Genomic DNA, 18,405 nt, shown 5'->3' with positions numbered 1-18,405 from the left:
AAAGAACACAATGGAAATCCCAGAACCGAAAAGAGTAACAACGGAAATGGAAAGTTTGTTGGATGGAATCATGAGTTATTCAGCGTGAAACCTGCCACAACGTAGGGTATCCGCGTGGAGACGCTAACATACATAGCTGGAGATGGGGTCTGAAATTCAGCAGGGAGACCAGACTGGGAGACAAGTGTTTGAAAGTCGTCAGCAGGGAGGGGAGAATGGGTAAACTTGCACCTAACGCTGTGAGGAGCGAGATAATCCTTGCCTCAGCCAAAGCCTTCACTCCCACTGGGGAGGTAAAATGAGCAAGCAAACACCAACCTCTAGAGAGCTTAGGTAACTGCTCTCTAGAGCTGTTGGGTGGGGAAAGGATTGGAACAGAACACCCACTCTTCCAATCCCACCTCTCAGAGGACTCTCCCTCCCCCCTCCAAGCATAGCCTCAGCCAACCTTTCCCCCTTTTGATCCCCAACTACTAATTACAAGCCCTTCATGAAGCAGAGAGGGGCCTTGGGGATGCTTTCTCTGCCAATTAGAGCTGGTTCGGGAAGATAACTATGAATGGGGCTCCTTGCTGGGTGCCAGGCACCCACTCCTTCCCACCCATTGCTAAATGTGCTCTGTGATCTTGCTTGATTCTGGAACCAGCAGCCCTCCCATGGAGGCCCCATACCCCAAGGTTCCCGGAACCTGAGTGGTGGGTGGGGGGGAGGAGTGGCAGCTTTCAGGAGCTGCTCTTGGCAGCCTAGGTCCCAGGACCTGTTGGAACAAGGGATTCAGCCAGGCTGCTTGGATGAAGTCGAGGAGTTCCCCATCCAGTGGACAGGTAATGACTAATTATAGTCTTTATCTGAGCTCTTACCTGAAGCATTGTGTTAAGCATGTTACATTAATTGCCCTAATATCCCCCATGAAGTGACAAGCCCTCATCTTCCAGGTGAGGAGACAGAGGTTAGAGTTCGGGGAACAACGCAAGGACAAGACAGAAAGCAGTTAAGACTAGGATCTGAACCCAGGTCTCTCCGACTCCAGAGCCTGTGTGTTTGGACTGAGGTGTGTGCCCATCTGGTTTTCAAACCTATTTCTTCTAGGCTCATCTCGGTCTCTGCAAATGGCTCATCCTTTTCCTCGTTGCTCAGACTAAACCCCTGGGAATCATCCCTCTTCCCTTTTCCCACAAACAGCTGATTTAGAAACCAAACCTTGTTGTCTCTACTTCCAAAATATGCCCTGAATTGGCCCAGTCTCTCTGGCTACACCTCCTCTACCCTCTCCAGCTTTGTCTACTGGGATGCCCTTCTCACTGCCTTCCTTGTACAGCACCCCCCCCCCAAGGTAGCCTGAGTGGTACTTTGAAAAACTTAGACCAGTTGCTCTCCTGCTTAACACCTTCCCTTGGTTTCACATTCTGCTCAGAACAAAATCCACAGTTCTTACCTCCAGGGCCCCGCACGATCAGCCCCTCCCTCCTTCTCGCCCTCACCTCCGTTATAAGCCCTTGCTTCTTCTGCTTCAGGTGCACAAGTCTTTCAAACATTTTGAGAAAGCCTAACTCTGTTCATTCCTCAGGACCTTTGCCTTTACTGTTTTTGTATCCTTTCCAGGTCTTCACATGGCTGACTTCTCATCAGGTCTCAAGTCAAACGTTACAAGTCTTGCCCCGACCACTTAACTGAGGTGCTCCACCCCCAAAACTGGTCTCTAGCCCACCTTCAAGCACTCATCGCTCTCCGAAGAGGAGGAAGCAAGATGGCGCCCGGAGTAGGTAAGAGGTCTTCCTGGAGGAGTTAGAGGTAACGCTGATCTCAAAGGAAGGAGACCCTGGAGAAGAGGAGCAGGGATGGTAAGTAAGGTGCAGAGGCAGGAATATACGCGGTATAAATGTGGGCTGCTGGGGGTGGGGGGGAGCTGGGAACCCAGGGCTTATACCTAGCAAACTCCTACTCATCCTTTGATACCCAGTCTCAATGACCCCACATTTAGGAAGGCTTCCCTAAACCACCCCACTCCCATCCTGGACAGAGATGATAATAATGATATCAATGGTGATGCAAATAATAAGCAGAATGGTCATTAAGCACCTTCCATGCCAGGCACAAGGTGTGTATCTTACGTGCATTGTCTTGTCTAACACCACAATAATCATCCCCATTTTTCAGGTGAGAACCTGAGGGTCGGTCACTGAGACACCCCCCCACCCATCTATAGTTGGTTTATACCTTCTCAAGCTACAGAACTTCCCTGAGTCACCATAAGGATTTATTTGTCTTCTGACTGTTTCCCCTTCTTCCATGTCCATATACACACACTGGGAATGCCACCAGGGCAGGGACAGTCTGATCGTTTTCTGGATCCCTGGAGCCTAACAGAGGAAGTGACTGAGTGAAAATTGTTTGAATGTTGGATGGATGGATGGATGGATGGATGGATGGATGGATGGAAGGGTAGATGGATGGATGGATGGTTGGATGGATGGATGGATGGATGGATGGATGGATGGAAGGAAGGAAGGGTAGATGGATGAATGGATGGTTGGATGGATGGATGGAAGGAAGGAAGGAAGGAAGGAAGGAAGGATAGATGGATGGATGGTTGGATGGATGGATGGATGGATGGATGGATGAGTAGATGAGTGTTTGGGTAGATGGATGGATGGATAGATGGGTAGATAGATGGATGGAAGGAAGGAAGGAAGGAAGGAAGGAAGGAAGGGTAGATGGATGGATGGATGGTTGGATGAATGGATGGATGGATGGATGGATGAGTAGATGAGTGGTTGGGTAGATGGATGGATGGATAGATGGGTGGATAGATGGATGGATGGAAGGAAGGAAGGAAGGAAGGAAGGAAGGAAGGAAGGGTAGATGGATGGATGGATGGTTGGATGGATGGATGGATGGAAGGAAGTGTAGATGGATGGATGGATGGATAGATGGTTGGATGGATGGATGGATGAGTAGATGCGTGGGTGGGTAGACGGATGGATGGATAGATGGGTAGATGGATGTGTGGGTAGATGGATGGATGGGTAGATGGGTGGACGAATTACTGTATAAAGAAAGGGTCTCTACATCCTCCCATCCCTCCAAAATGGTTAGTTTTGTGAGTACTTCAGTGCTGCCCATTGAAAGATGGCTCTTTTGTGTGCAGGGGGCCAGGGGCTAGGCCCTGCCCCTCCCACCTTCCCCAGCCACATTCTTCCTCCCTCCCGGTCACTCCCTTGTTAGGCCTCATATCCTGGCACCGACTTGAGGGGCTCAGCTTTCTGGGAGGCTCTGAATGAAACCTCCATGATCCTCACTCCCCCACCCCTTGCAGATGCCTCTGGCGTTGGCCTCCCCCTCCTCGGCCTCCCAAATCCAGTCCCCCAGCCGGCCCCCACCCCCAGCCCAGAGTCAGTCACCATCACTGCAGCTGTCCACACTCACAAAGCCCGACTGTTCGATAAGGCTGTGCCAGCTGGAACGAGACACTTCCCGTCCGACGGGAGGTTCTGCACGGAGCCTGAGGGCAGCTGTCGGCTCGGGGGCGCAGAACCGGATCTGGGGCCTACCCAGGGCCAGCACCCTCCCCGCGCCCCCTCCCTCGGCGGAGGCTCCCTTAGGGCTGGTCTGGGGTCCCAGAATTGGCTTCTCAGATTGAAAGAATGGGATGGAGACTCTGAGAAGGAGGCTTTAGCTGCTCCTCCCTCCTCAACCCGTGTAGCTCCTGACCCCGGGTTCCAGCACCTTAGGAGAGTCTGGGTGCTGGCAGAATTTGGGGACCGTCTCCCAAGGGTGGTGCTGTCCTCCTTAGTCATCAGCCACCCGTGATGGGGACCGTGCATGGAACACGCTTTGCCAACATGGCCACCAAGGAGGCCAGAGCAGGGCCTCAGTCCTCTCTCTGGAAGAGTCTGGAAAAACCATCCACGGAGGGTCTTGAGGGCAGCCGAGACCGCCACTCCGGCCCCTTCAGGTTCACAGCTCACGAGGCGCTCACCAAACGGCTGCTTTTTGAGCACCTACTGTGTGCCAGGCAGGAGACTCCAACAGGCCGAACCCCTGCCCTCATGGAGCCTGTTCTCAAAGCACAGCTGCCTCTGCCTGGGGCCGACCCTGCCCGCAGCGCCCCGACCCCGGGCCCTGCCGGGCCCTGCCTTTTCTGGCTCCGATCCCTTCTAAAAGGCTCTAATTACATCCTGGGAGAAACAATTGGGATGAATCTGAGGGTTTTTTTTTTCTCTCTCCCCAAGGCCAGGCCTGTTTAATAACTTAATTAAATAAACAGAATTATAATTATAATGTTAATATTTCCTTTCTGTAAGGCCGCACTTTCTGCTGGAAGAAGCTTCTCTCTGGGGAACGGGAGCTCCCCGCAGCCCCCAGCACCTCCCCTGTGCGCTCCTGGCCCCGCTGCCTTCCCCACCACCCCCCCCCAGGGACCCAGCAGAGCTGGCTGGAACCCCAAGCCAGGGAGAAGAACTACGTCCCCTCCATCCTGAGTGTTTACAGTTGAGCTCAACCCACACGATGGAAATTACTCTGAAGTTCCTAATTGCACATTTCCTTCCTCCAACCATTTTCTTTTGACGGTCGACTTTGAAAACATTCACCACTTAATTCTCCCCAGGCAGGAAGCGGGAGAAGGAAAGAGGCTGCTGAAGGGGGCGCCAGCACCACCCCCAGGCTGCTCTGGTGTCTCCAGCAGGCACCCTGGAGTCCCAGGCGGTGAATCCTGCCCCCCCCCCACCTGCTAGGTGACCTAGACCTTTACCTCCTTGAGTCTCACCCCCTCATTCGTAAAATGTGATAAAGATCCATCTGCAAAGTCATGGCGTGAGATCGCTGGGCTGGCACGTAGTAGGTGTTCAGTAAACGTTAGGCTCTTTCGGCTCGGTTTGTCGGGAGACACGCAACAGGTACAGACAGGATTCTCCCAGCTACTGGCTCCGTGGGCTCACAGCACGGAGAGGTTAGCAGAAGCCTGCCCTCGCCAAGGACGTGAAACGAGGCAAGACAGAGAGGGAAGCTTAGCGAACATTGGCAATGACCCCTGTGGGTCACTGTGGAGGCGGCTGGGTGGGCTTTGGGATCGGACAGACTCGGGTCCGGTTCTGGACGTACGTGTACTTGGGAATGTCACCTGGTTCCGTGGACCTTCTGCATCCCCGCTGTGAAACGGGCGGTGGAACATTCAGGATTGTGCAGAGCACGTGAGGCGGGCAATGTGCGTAAGGTTTTGCAGAGGGCGGCAGCATTCCTGCCCCAGGGCTGGGGGTAGCAGGGGGCCTCAGCTCCAGGGGCGAGGTGGCAGGTAGGGCCCCAGGGTCGGGAGACACCCTCGGCTGGTGCTACAGCCCAGCTGCGGGAGCACCTGGGGCCTCCATGGCCCATTCTGCCCAAGACTCTGACCCCTCCGTCCATACCCGGGCCCTGGAGCCAGGCAGCCTGGCTTCAGCCCTTACTGGCTGTGTGGCCTTGAGCAAGCCACTGAACCTCTCTGGGCCTCTGTCTCTAAACCCAAACACTGGGTACAATTACTGCGTGGCTGGGCTGATCGGTGAGTTAATGCATATCACCTCGGGTCCCGGCACACAGTAGGCGCTCAATAAACGTTAGCATAATGTCCATGACTGTTAGCCGTTCATTCCTAAGCTTGGTGCCAGCCCTGGGCGTCCCTGGAGCTGAGCTCCCCAGCCACCTCCCCAGGCATCATTCAGACAGAGGTCAGGATGCACTTTCTCTGCTTGGAGCTCCTCTCCTGTCCCCACCGCCTGGCCTCCCTTGTCTGGAGGCCCGGCTCTGACACGGCCCTCCGCCTGGTGGCTTTTCCCGGCCCGGGTTGCGGGTTACCCCAGCTGGACCCCGCACTCCGCACACCCCTCTCTCAGCACTCCCTACGTCCCTCGTAGGTCACATGGGGGCCTATGTCCCACTGGACCCGGGCTCCTGGAGGGCAGGGCTATGGCTTACCTCTGGGTAGCCATACCCAGAGGGATAGGGAAGTAAGCCTAAAGCGGTCACTTTGGAGGCGCCGCGGGGAAACCCACCGTGAGGCCACGAGGGCAGGGTGGCAAACAGGGGCGGTGGGGAGATACAGAGAAGGAGATGGACTTGAGATTCTTGGAAGGAGGTTGGAAGGAGTCTGAGAGCTGGACTCAAGACAGGACCAATGGACAGGACCCCCCGGATGGTCTCTGGAAGGACGTGTCAGGGGTGACAGATGTGAGCCAGGCTGGGTACCATTCCCTGAGCTGGGAGCACCATGGAACACCAGGCTGGGGCTGATGGGTGAACAACAGTTTGGTTAGGGGTGTGGTGAGTTAGGGGTGGCCCTGAGCACCCGATGGGAGATTGATCTGGGGGTGCCCCTGGGCGCACCCAATGGGAGATTGATCTGGGGGTGCCCCTGGGCACCTGATGGGACACCGAGGAGATGCCTGGGACATAGATCTGGGGGTCAATCTGGAGGTGCTCCTGGGCACCTGATGGGAGATCGATCTGGGGGTGCCCCTGGGCACCTGATGGGACCCCGAGGAGATGCCTGGGATGTAGATCTGGGGGTGTCCCTGAGCACCTGATGGGACCCCGAGGAGAAGGTTGGGAGATCGATCTGGGGGTGCCCCTGGGCACCTGATGGGACCCCGAGGAGATGCCTGGGATGTAGATCTGGGGGTGTCCCTGAGCACCTGATGGGACCCCGAGGAGAAGGTTGGGAGATCGATCTGGGGGTGCCCCTGGTCACCCCATGGGACCCCGAGGAGATGCCTGGGACGTAGATCCAGGGCTCAGAGGAGACGCTGCAGCTCTGAGATGCCCGGAAGTTACTGCTCATGTTTTGCCCCAGAATCTCCAGCTCCCTGAGCTGGGACCAGGGCCCAGGCTCCCCTGCCCCCTCCCCAGTTTTCCAAGAGGACGCAGGGTGGACGAAGCCCAAAGACGAACGTTTCACTAATGCTGTGAAATCGGAGGCAGCAGACAGAAGCTTTCCCAGCCTCGGCTGGCCTCCTGTGTCAGAAGGGGCCGGCACGGGGGCGCCTGGGTGGCGCAGTCGGTTAAGCGTCCGACTTCAGCCAGGTCACGATCTCGCGGTCCGTTGAGTTCGAGCCCCGCGTCGGGCTCTGGGCTGATGGCTCGGAGCCTGGAGCCTGTTTCAGATTCTGTGTCTCCCTCTCTCTCTGCCCCTCCCCCGTTCACGCTCTGTCTCTCTCTGTCCCAAAAATAAAAAGAAAAAAACGTTGAAAAAAAAAATTTAAAAAAAAAGAAGGGGCCGGCACGAACCGGGCGCCAGGGGCTCTGTGCCCAGGAGCAACAGGTGTGGTGGGCGGGGAGGGCCCGCTCTCCTCCAGACGCCCCCTTTCTGGAGGGACCCGATCCCCTCCGTGTCGACGTCACCATGTGGGCAGCGGGACTCCCGGATCTCTCTCCTGGGCCGAGAGCAGCCGAACATCAGCACACCCCAGACGGAACCCCCTTGTCGCCTCCCTTACCGTGGGTAAGTTGTCTCCCCGCAAGCAGCCCCCCAGCCACACACCCGGGGGCACGCTGACTCCTCCCCGGCGCCCCTCCGACTCCCCTCCACTGCTCTCGAGCCCGCCCTCGGGACTCCGGCCGCACTGGCATCTCCCCCGGGTGACACACGCACCCTCGTGCTCTGATGAACCCCTGCCCGTCGTCCCAACGGGACCCTGCCCGTGTCGGCTCCCGGCCCTGCTCCCTCCCGTGTGGACTCCAGGTTGCCCCCAGCGGCCCGTGAGGCCCTCCGCCGGCCGACCTCGCCACTCTCCAGCGCACCTGCTCTCCCTGTCCCGGGGTCCCCGCCGCTGCCCGCACCTCCCCCTGAGCTCCAGTCGGGCCCTATGAGGCCGTCTGGCTGATACGCCCGTTTTCTGTTGTTGCCCACGCTGTCCCCTCTCCCACGAAGCACTGCCCCCACCCCAGCTAAGCCAGAGACCCCTCCCTGGCATCCGGACGCTTCTGCTCCAGAAGTGCGCTCTCCTCCCTCCACCGTGTGCTGGGCACCGCCCTCTGCCTCCCTCACCGGGCAGGGCACCCTGTGCACGTGGGAGGCAGCGAGGGCCTTGCTGAGAAGCTGGATCGCACAGGCAGACGCAGCCAGGTTCAGACCCGCACAAGAACCGCGAGACCCCAGGCAGCTCATCCGTTTCCAAGACCCGCTGCGTCTCCACGTATAAAAGTTAGGGGACGATGTGACCCGTCCTTTGGGGATATCCCTTCATTCTTTCCACCGTGTTTATGGGGCACCCGCTATGTGCCGATCGCGGTTATAGATGCGGGGGAGAAAGCAGTGAGGGAAACGGCCAGAAGCCCTGCTGCAAGGTTGCACACGTCCAGCAGGTAACAAGACCAACGCCTAAGCTGTTCAGTGTGTCAGGTAGTGCTGAACGCTTCGGACTACGGGGGGGTGGCTGCAAACAGGGGGATCAGGGGAGGCCCCCTGAGCAGCCTTCAAGAGGAAGAGGAAGCAAACCGTGTGGGTGTCCAGGAAAGAGTGTCCCAAGTGGAGGGCGTAGCGAGTGCTAAGGCCCTGGGGTAGGAGGCTGCCTGCAGAATGTGAGGGGCTTGAACTCACGGACTGTGAGATCATGACCTGAGCCGAAGTCGGACGCTTCACCGACTGAGCCACCCAGGCGCCCCAGAGGACAGCTCTTCTGAGCAGGACAGTGGCGGCCTCCTCGCTGGGTCTGGGAAGGCCGTGTGGACAACCGGGGTTGGGGATCGTGCGGCCCCAGTGGGAGAAAACGGAGGACATCTTGTCCAGTCCCAAGCCCTCCCGGGTCTGGCTGGGCAGGACTCGGCATCCTCCTGCGTCTTGGAGTGAAAGGACCAGCCGAGACCCAGGGGGTCCGGGAGCGCCGGGCGCCCACTGGCTTCTGAACCGGCACATTCTAACTCAACTGACCTCTAGGCCCCGCAGCTGACTTCCTGGCAGCTGAGGGACGTGGCATCCTGCGATACTGCAAATGCTCCTTGAACAGGAAGGAAGAACATTCTGGAGACAAGCACCCGGGTGGCTGGTGAAAAGGGGTTCTGCCCGTCAGCGGTTTTCGTTTTGATGCGTTTCTTCGCCTGAGAGGTTGTCGGCTGGGTCTGGTCCCGAGCCCACCGTGTGGCAGGAGAAGGGGACTGTGCCTCTGGGCGAGTCCCCTGCCCTCTCAGGGCCTCCGCGTCCCCTGCTTGTGTTGTTGGCTGCATTCGTGCAAAGAAGGCACGCCCACACGGACCGTCATCCACGAGCTGTCTCCTCCGTCCACCCATCGGAAGAATTTTGATCCACGCTGCCTACGCCTCAAGTCTTCTCCCCTGACCGCTGTCCACACGCCAGTGCTGAGGACGGCCCATGTGTATTGCAGCCCCCTCCCCGACCCTGCGTCTTCCCGACGTGGTGCCCGGCAAGCCCCCAGAGCGGCAGGTGTCCCCGGAAGCCCCTCCCACGCCAGGGACCGAGCATCAGCCCAACTGTTCACAGCCGTGTCTACAGATGACATAAATACATCTCGTGAGCCCAAACCAAATGGATCCCCAGCTCAGTTTCTCCTGAGCCAAAGCCCCAACATGTCCAGAGCCGTCGCAGGGCCACCAACACAAGGGGACGGGTGACAGAGAAAACGGGGATGGAGACACAGGGACAGTGACCTATAAGCAACTGCAGGTGAAACATCTCACTGTTGCAAAGCATATGTAGGACGTGTGACCACAGGCAGGCTTGGGGAGGGGGCGGGGACAGGGAGCCGTACCATCGTCAGCAACACCGAGAATCACCTTCTGGCTGATTGGAGTCTTTTTTTTTATGGTTATTTATTTTTGAGACACAGGGAGAGACAGAGTGAGAGTAGGAGGAGGGACAGAGAGGTGGGGGACACAGAATCGGAAGCAGGCTCCCGGCTCCGAGGCGTCAGCACAGAGCCCGACACGGGACTCAAACCCATGAACCACAAGACCATGACTTAAGCCAAAGTTGGACGCTCAACCTACTGAGCCACCTAGGCACTTCTGAAAATAAGTACTTCTTTTCTTTTTTCTTTTCTTTTCTTTTCTTCTCTTCTCTTCTCTTCTCTTCTCTTCTCTTTTCTTTTTCTTCTTTTCTTTTCTTTTCTTTTTCTTCTTTTCTTTTCTTTTCAACATTTGTTTACTTTTGAGAGACAGAGCATGAGCAGAGGAGGGGCAAAGAGGGAAACACAGAATCCAAAGCAAGTTCCAGGCTCCGAGCTGTCAGCACAGAGCCCGACATGGGGCTCGAACTCACAAACCGTGACATCATGACCTGGGCCGAAGTCGGATGCTCAACTGACCGAGCCACCCAGGTGCCCTCGACCAGGGTCTTTTTGAGGCTTAAGCGAGTTGGGGGGTGTCCCCCAACTCCTCCACCCCCCAAACACAAATGCTCTCAAGATGTCCGCCAGGGGCCCTGATCCCCACACCAGAGGCAAGAAGGCCTTGGTCATATCGGTTGCCCTGTGCCCGGCCTCCTGCCAAGCCAATGCCACTTGGAAGGTCCTGTGCTCCTTCTGAGTAAGCTCCACGTTGACAGGCCACCAGGCCCGGTGCCGGGAAAGGGGAACACGCAGACAGTCCGGCTGCCTGGGTGACTAAGAAGGCGGCCCCAGAGCCTTCCGGTCTCGGTTTTGCCATCTGTGAGATGGGACCCTGGCCCCTCGTGGCTCTGACCGTAACAGGCCTCATCCGCAGCTTGTGCCCATGGTGCTGGCTGCTCCCCTCGCAAATGAGCCGCTTCAGTGAGAAAACCGCTGGTGCCCTTTGCGCCTTCCCCTCACACCAGACGCTTCACGCGTTATCACTCGTCTTAGATCAGCCTCCACGTATTAATTCGTCAAACGACCTTGTGAGGGAGTGATGACTGCGAGTGTCCCCATTTTACAGACGAAGAAAAGGAGGCTCAAAGAGTTTTTCCAAGGACACACAGCTGGAGAGGGGCAGCCGGAGCCCAGAGCCCATGTTCTTAACCCCTGTGCCACCTGCCTCCCTTCCCGTGAAGCAGAGGTGGTCCAGAAAAGCAGGCGCCGGCCAAACTCGCACGGGCTTCTTGACTCCAAAGCCTCCGTTCTTGCTTCTACGGCCGCGTAATCCAGGCCCTCCATATCCTCCGGGTATAACGCGGGCAGGTTCCTCCTGAGGGAGGAACACAAATGTGTCCCGCAATGGGGTGCCTCTTGGGATTCCTGCAAAAGATGGGTAAAATCTTATCAAAGAACACGGTGATGGACAGCAAGCCATCAAGTCAATTGGGAATCGACAGACTCTGATGTCTATCAGGTCATGCAGACCTTCCTTAACTGACATTGGAGTAACGTCCTAAAAAACCCATGCCAAACGGAAAATGTTGCAAAGTCAAAGGTGCATTTGATTACACATGTAACCTACCGAACATCACAGCTCAGCCTACCGGCCCTGAACAATGACATCGGCCTACGGTCGGGCAAAATCGTCGAACGTAAAGTCCATTTTACAACAAAGCATCGAGTGTCTCATGTGACGTGTTGAATCCTGTAATGAAAGTGGCCAACAGAGTGTCTGTGTGGGTAGAGACGGGGGTCCGAGCACGGGCTGTTGACCCTGGCGACCGCTGGCTGACCGGGAGCTGGGGCCCCGGCCGCTGCCCAGCACCCCGAGAGACGATCGCAGACCCAGAAGACCCACATTCAAGCTTCAAAGCATGGTTTCTCCCGAACGCGTGTCCCTTCCACAACGTCGAGTTGGGGACTGTCTGTAATCAGCTGCACTTCCTTTGGTGACCTTGGGAATTCGAACGGAACACAGCCTGTGGTTGGGGCTCTCGTACAAAATGGTTCGGAGTGAAAACGTCCCGTGGCTCCCTGTGACGTTTAAAGAGAAATCGCTGATGCAGAGACTTGAAGACCCAGTGGGATTTCAAACACAAAGCGAGGGTGACACGAGTGGGACACGCGTTTGGCGGAGGGAGAGATGTGTGCGAGACGTTCTGGCCACAGCCGCCTCCTCCTTGGGCAAGGTGGAAAGACAGCGGGTGAGGAGTGGGGTCGGTGTCTCTCTGGAGCTGGCCCAGTGCCAGACGGGCTGAATGCACACGAGAAACATGTGGGAGGCGAAGGAACGAATGAGCGGCATGCGGGAGACGGGAGAGGAGGGCAGGTGAGCCATTTCCCCCTCCTCTGCCGGGTGCACTCCAGTGTGTTTCCAGGTACCCGAGTCTCAAGGTTGCAGGTGCAGGACCTCACAGAGGGAAGGACCTGCCCCTCCCATCCAGGGAGTGCCTGGCCAGTGAGGGTCGGAGGGCTCCCCGGCCGGAGCGGGGCTCAGAGGGCATCCGCCCCCTTCCAGGGAGGCCACACTGTCCGGGCCTCTCTCCTTGCAGGGCTCCGAGGGCCGAGCTCTTGGCCCATCCGTCTGGGGCAGGCTGAGTGCCCCCACACCCTTGGCAACTGCCCGAGAAGATTCCAGGGAAGTGGCCTTAGGGATGAGACACTGTATGAATGAGGGAATGTGTGGTAGGAAGTGACAGTGGTGACTCAGGGTGACTCAGCCTGGAACCTGCCAGCGGTCTGAGCAGCCGTCTGTGGCCACGGCAGCCCCTCAGCTGCCCACCTCGGGGCAGAGGTCAGTTCTCCTTTTCCCCGGGGCCCATCTCTTGGGCTGGCCTTGTAGCCAGATGCTTGGAGAATGGTGGGGAGGAGGGTGCATGGCAGGTGCCTGGACTGAGCCCAGGAGTGGATGGAGGGGGAGCCCATGAGCAGGACGGGAGAAGGGCTGGGGTGTTGCCTCTGGCCCCTGGAGAACCCAGGAGCCTCCACTTGCCTTCCTTAGAGGCCCATCTCATCTAGCAAGTCTCCATGTTCAGACAGAGGAATCAAGGCCTGGATGGGAGATGAGGCCAAGGTGAAGGGGCTGAGAAGCCAAGGCAAGAGGAGGATCCAAGTATACTTGTCCTAGCTTGGGTCAGCAACCTCCAGGCTATTGCCCCGTTGGTGGAGGCCATGGGCATCACACCATGCATGCCAAAACTCTGACAAGGAGGTCCTACTGGCCCCACCAAGGCCTCTGCTGGAATCACCTTACTTTCCCACATTCCTTCCTTGAGATAAATTCAGGTGCTGTTTCCATTCTACCAACCCACCCATCCATTAATCTATCCATCTATCCATCCATCCACTTATCTATCCATTCCTCCATCCATCCATCCATCCACCCACCCACATGCCCGCTCATCCATCCATCCATCCATCCATCCGTCCGTCCGTCCATCTGTCCGTCCATCCGTCCATCCATCCGTCCAATGGGAGCCCTTCCTTGCAGCCTGCCCATGTCTTCAGCATCCCTATGTTCATTCACGCCCCATTCACCACATCTGTCCACCCATCCATCAGCCATCCATCCATCCGTCATTAACGCATCCATCCATCCACCCATCCATCTGTTCACCTACACATCTATCCATCATCTATCTACCCACCCATCCGTCAATTATTCACTGAACCAAGGTCCTGTGACTTTCCTTTCACCTTCCAGTCCTCCGTGCCCCACTCCCTTCTCTCCGGCCATCAAACCTGTCCATCCCATCAGCCTCCGTGACCCAGGTCATGGCCCATGACCTTCGGGAGCTCGGAGTCACCAGGTTTCCGGATCTAGACTGAGAAAACTCTAGGCCGTGCAGAATCGCCCCTCCCCCATCCATCCCACCCTCCTGGTCGACTGTGGACCCTTGGTCTTACTCTTGCTTCTCCTGATCTTTATCCTTCCCCCCTCACCTGGTTGGGGAGGGGGAGGCCCCAAAGCTCCCCCCCTCTCCATTCTCCCGCCAGCTGACTCAAGGAGAACGGACTTGCTGCTAGGAAGGCCTGAGGCTCCAGACTCTGGGGCAGCAGTAAGCATGAGCAATGCTTGTCGCTTCCTGTCTGGCCCCAGCCTGCCCCTCCCAGCGCTCCTAGCTGGGTCTGTGGTCCTTGGCTGCGGGGCCTAATTAATTCTGGACTGGCCCAGCACAGGGGCAGCCCAGCCTCATAAAGCCATAAATGGTTGTGTCTGTCTCATCGTCATTCTACCTTACAGCTTTTGCATTTCAAAGCGCTCCGCCCTTATGATTGGATTTGGTGACTGCAGCAGCCCTGACTGGGGCGGGGGGCAGTGGGGACCCCTGAGCCGCACAGCGCTGCGTGGCCCCAGATGGGACCGTCTCCTCAACTACACGAGAGGAGGCATCATTTTATCCCATGGGGCGCAAAACAGGAGGCTGGGATGTGCGGGCAAAGCTGGCAGAACTGGTGGGAACGTCTTGCCTGCTGTGGAGACGCCGGGTCCCCCAAGTGGCCCGGAAGGTGCCACCGGGAGAGCCTCCCTGGCAACACCCCGAGCCTGCCTCCTCCACCCGCGCCCTGCCCCTCGCTGCTGAGTATCGACCCCCATCTTTTACCTTCGCCGCTCGACTGCCGCTCTCCATTATTCACGGCCACACACAGAGGGGCCCAGCAGAAGAGTCTCTCCAGGTAACAAATGGCCACGGGTGACCGATGAGACCCGCAAATGCACTGGGAGCCAACGTCCGGACCAGAACCCAGCACCACAGCCTGTCACCTCTGTCCCTGTGCCAACAAGGGAGCTGCTGAGGCGTCTCTGGGGATGGTCCCGGGGGAGCTGCTTGGCCCCAGAGGGGAGGGTCCAGGCCCGGGTGGTGTCTCACCCACCGGTCCCTCCTCTTGGTTTAAGCTCACCTGCTTCCGCTCTTCCCAAGCTGGTACTCAGCTTTCCCTCCAGCGATGGTCTTGCTGCCCCTGCCCACCGGGCCTGGAGGTGTCCCTACCCCCCGCCGCCCCCAGGGCAGCCCCACAGCTCTGGCAGAGCCTTGGCAGGAGGAGGAAGCTCGCCCCCCCTCCCAGGGCCCCTGCCCAGGTGCCCCTTCCCCCCCCCCCCCCACCGTGACCCCAGAGGCAGCCAGAAGCTGGTTCCAGAAGCAGACCAAGCCCGGAAAGCCTCCTCACCATCCTTGGGAAACATCAGAGCTGCTCAGCTTGGTTTTGCAGCCCAGCAGGGCCCCGGCCTCCCTCCGAGCCTCTGTGTCCCCTGCCCTGCGCGTGTGCCCACCCTGCACCGGGCACTCTGTCCTCTCCCGCTGCCCCGATGGCCTCAGTGCCTCCAACACGACACCTTCCCTCTTGCCTCTGGTTTTTGCACGTACCCCCTTCCTCCCAGAGGCTTTCCCCTCCTTGCCTCCCCCTACCCTTCCCCCGGTTGATGTCTCCTCCCTACTCGGGGTTTTCCCAGATGCCCCCTCCTCCTGGGAGGCTTCCGTGACCCCCCAGCTGGGCATGTCCCCTTCCGTGCATTTCTGCTAAGTCACGTCCCACACCGCATTCTCACTGTCCGGCTCCGCTATCAGACTGGCAGCTCGGCGGGGCGGGATCGCGGCAAGTCACTGATGATGTCCCCAACGTGCCCTGGCACCGAGGGGCTCCGGGACCGGCTGCCAAGCAAGGAATGAGCGACGCTGTGAGACCCCTGGGGCTGCCTGTGGACGGCCCCTCGGAGGAGGCCGTGGCCACGTGGAAAATCTGTGCCCCCAGGGGCGCCTGGGGGGCTCAGTCGGTTGAGCTTGAGCGTCCGACTTCGGCTCAGGTCATGATCTCACGGTTTGTGGGTTCGAGCCCCGCATCGGGCTCTGTGCTGATGGCTCGGAGCCCGGAACCTGCTTCCGATTCTGTGTCTCCCTCTCTCTGCCCCTCCCCTGCTCATGCTCTGTCTCTCTCTCAATAATAAATAAACGTTAAAAAAAAAATTTTTTTTAAAGAATCTGTGCCCCCAAAGCCAACGTCTTCTTCTCTTTCCTTTCCCTTCCCTCATTCTTCCATCCACCCCAGCCTTCAAGAGGGGAATCGCCGAGGGGAATGGGCCCATCACACAGGCTGGCTGCCACCCCCCACCCCGGCCTCCTGGCTGCCTGTGACAGAGACGGGTCAGTCCCCCTCTGGGGCCGGTCCAGACTCCAGTCCCTGCCCCAGCCCCCCCCAAGGACGGTGAGCCAGCAGGCTGCAGGGAGAGGCCCAGATGAACACCAGCCATGTGGATGCAGGAATCCGGGCAGCTGAGACCCCCATAAGACCCCCACCTCCCCCTGCAAACCTGCCAGTGCTGTGAACTGGGCCCAGCCGGGGGCCCACAAATGCAGGCAGGACGGGGGCACCAGGTAGGTCTTATTTCTGTGAATGGAACCATAGCCCAGGTCCCACCGGCCTCTCCCGGCCACTCAGCAGCCTTGGGAGAGGCGCTGACCAAAAGGGGAACTTCTCGACCTAAGTGTGAGTCAGACGGAAGGGAAAACAGGGAAATTCTTCTTGGGTTTCACTGGGGCCCCAAACAGAGACCTGCCCCTGCAGGAGCCCCTGGGCTCGGGAACATCCACGGGTAACCTTGGCCTGTCCAGCACACAGGTTCCTCTGTCCCCTGGTGCCCCATCTGGCAGGGAGGGCCTGCCCCACACTCTCCGGGGGGGGGGGGGTGGCCGACAGGCGTGGGCTACGGAAGAATCCTGCCGGCCATTCACCCATTCGCTCGTCCGAGCACCTACCGTGTGCCAGGCCCTGTGCTGTGACAAGACACGCAAGGGCCCTGCCCTCGTGGGGCTGACAGTCTTTGGGGGCGGGAGCCAGTTAACCCACAAGCAAACCGGACGGAGTTGTGGGCTGTTATTCATGCCACAGAGGAAGGGACTCAGCTGCTCCGACGGGGTGGCAGGGGGAGCCTCAGGGAGGAGGCAGAGCCACGGGAAGCCGGGGACGCGCGTCCCAGGTGGCAGGGGGCACCGCCTGGCGGGGGGGGGAGGGGGAGCAGAAGGGCACAGTGATGGGAATTAGGCAGGACAGAGAGGGCAGCGTGCACGGCTCCGGCCGGCCTCCGGGGCCACGGCTCGGGCAGGGCTTCTGGCCAGACAGAAAGCAGGGTCGCTGAATGCCCGGGGGTTCCCGCCCTGCAGACAGTCAGATTTGGGGGAATCACAGACTGCTCTCCCTGGGAGCAGGCAGGAAACCCCCCGCATCTCGGGGGGGGGGGTGGAGGGACGGCCGCCCGCGGAGAGCCACCCCTCCTCCGTCCACGGGACCCAGGGCCCCTCCCCTCCGCTCCCCTCCCTCCCCCCTCCCGGGGCAGGCTCCTCCACTGTCTCCCGTCCCTGCCCGGGCCAGTCGGCTCTGCTGTCCCTTTAAAGAGGCCTGAGTCACAGAGTTAAGAATGAAACTGACTCATGGTGGAAGAGGTGGTCACCGGGCTGGCCGGGCGCCAGGGCTGTGGCGGCAGAGGAAGCTGGCGACTGCAGCTGCCTGTGTGCACTCCGCAGCAAAGGGCAGAAACCACAAAACCCCATTTGAAATTCCGCCGCCCCGCGCAACTTGTGTAATGAGGCTCCCCCTCATAATGGGGGCATTCAGGGCCCACGCGGGCCTGTGGGGCTGGGGGCCTGCCCCCCGGGGCCAGCTGATGGTGATGTCATCTTCCGTTAGGAGTCTCCCCTCCCCTCCTTCCATTAAGGACTTTTAAAAAAATGCACCGGGAAACCCAAGTGAGGGCCAGAACGGAAGTCTTGGTTTTATTTATAGTTGATAACTTATGTCCGGCCCGCTCCACGGGAGGCCCGGCAGGGAGGATAAAGAGCCCAGAGGAGGGGGCAAGAGAAATGCTCCAAACCCCGGGCTGAGGGGGCACCTGAGGGCAGGCCCCAAGCTGTCCTCGGAGCTCCCTAGCAGCCGAAGCAAAGAGGCAGTCAGGGCACAGTAGCAGGAGGCCGAGGAAAACGGGGACTCTCGGGGCCCGGGCTCAGGTCCCAGCTCGGCCATGGTTGAGCCGTAAGACCTCACACAGAACCTGCCTTCTCATCTGAAGATGGAGAGAAGAGCCCGGAGCTGTCGGGAGGGGTTTTAGAGGCTCTGCGGGTCTGGGCTCCAGGGGTGGACAGCAAATCCCGCCCCTTCTCCCCAGGCCTACGTGCACGGCAGACATCACTAATGGATCGCAGCACACTTTCCCTGAGCCAGACCCTGCCTCCCAGCCCCATCCCGCACAGCTCTCCAGGGGCCACCGCCAGTGTTCCAGAGCTGGCCTGGGGACTGACCTGCTTGTCCCCTCCTGGTAACCAGCCAGGGAGAGGCCCAGGAGGGCCCTCTTGGTATTCCCAACACCCGGCCCACGCCTGCGAAGGAAAGTCTTGTCTAGTAAAGGAGGGGCGGGGAGAGATTGGGAGAGGGAGGAAAGCTTCTCCCAAGCCTCTTGTTGCGCGTCTCTGGGCCTCACTTTCGTCATCTGTTAAATGGCCATTTAGAGCAGCTAGCTCCTCGGGGAGTGGTCCCGACTGTTAAGTGAGGCGTGCAAACCACTTATGGGCAGGGCGTCCGCAGCGGAAGGACTTGGGGGTTGCAGGTGGGAGCGCGG

At 58.8% G+C, this 18,405-nt stretch overlaps 1 long non-coding RNA gene across 2 annotated transcripts; it reads right to left on the bottom strand.

The window, feature by feature from the left end:
* Window positions 1-10,569: 10,569 nt before the first annotated feature.
* LOC124505379 (uncharacterized) lies at window positions 10,570-14,833 on the bottom strand. 2 transcript variants are annotated; one of them, XR_006960647.1, is made up of 4 exons: window positions 14,703-14,833; window positions 14,405-14,573; window positions 11,383-12,447; window positions 10,570-11,180 (listed from the first exon to the last, which is right to left on the bottom strand). It is a non-coding gene; the product is annotated as an uncharacterized LOC124505379 (long non-coding RNA). The 2 variants fall into 2 exon arrangements; XR_006960648.1 differs by having other exon boundaries at window positions 11,383-12,054.
* Between the last annotated feature and the right edge of the window lie 3,572 nt (window positions 14,834-18,405).

This window comes from Lynx rufus, unplaced genomic scaffold (assembly GCF_022079265.1).
Source record: "Lynx rufus isolate CCGP_SWC_20201006 ecotype Redwood Valley unplaced genomic scaffold, mLynRuf1.p SCAF_9, whole genome shotgun sequence".
In the NCBI taxonomy this organism is placed as follows: domain Eukaryota; kingdom Metazoa; phylum Chordata; class Mammalia; order Carnivora; family Felidae; genus Lynx; species Lynx rufus.
Note: the sequence above shows the minus strand (reverse complement) of the source record. Positions and strands in the feature narration are given on the sequence as shown.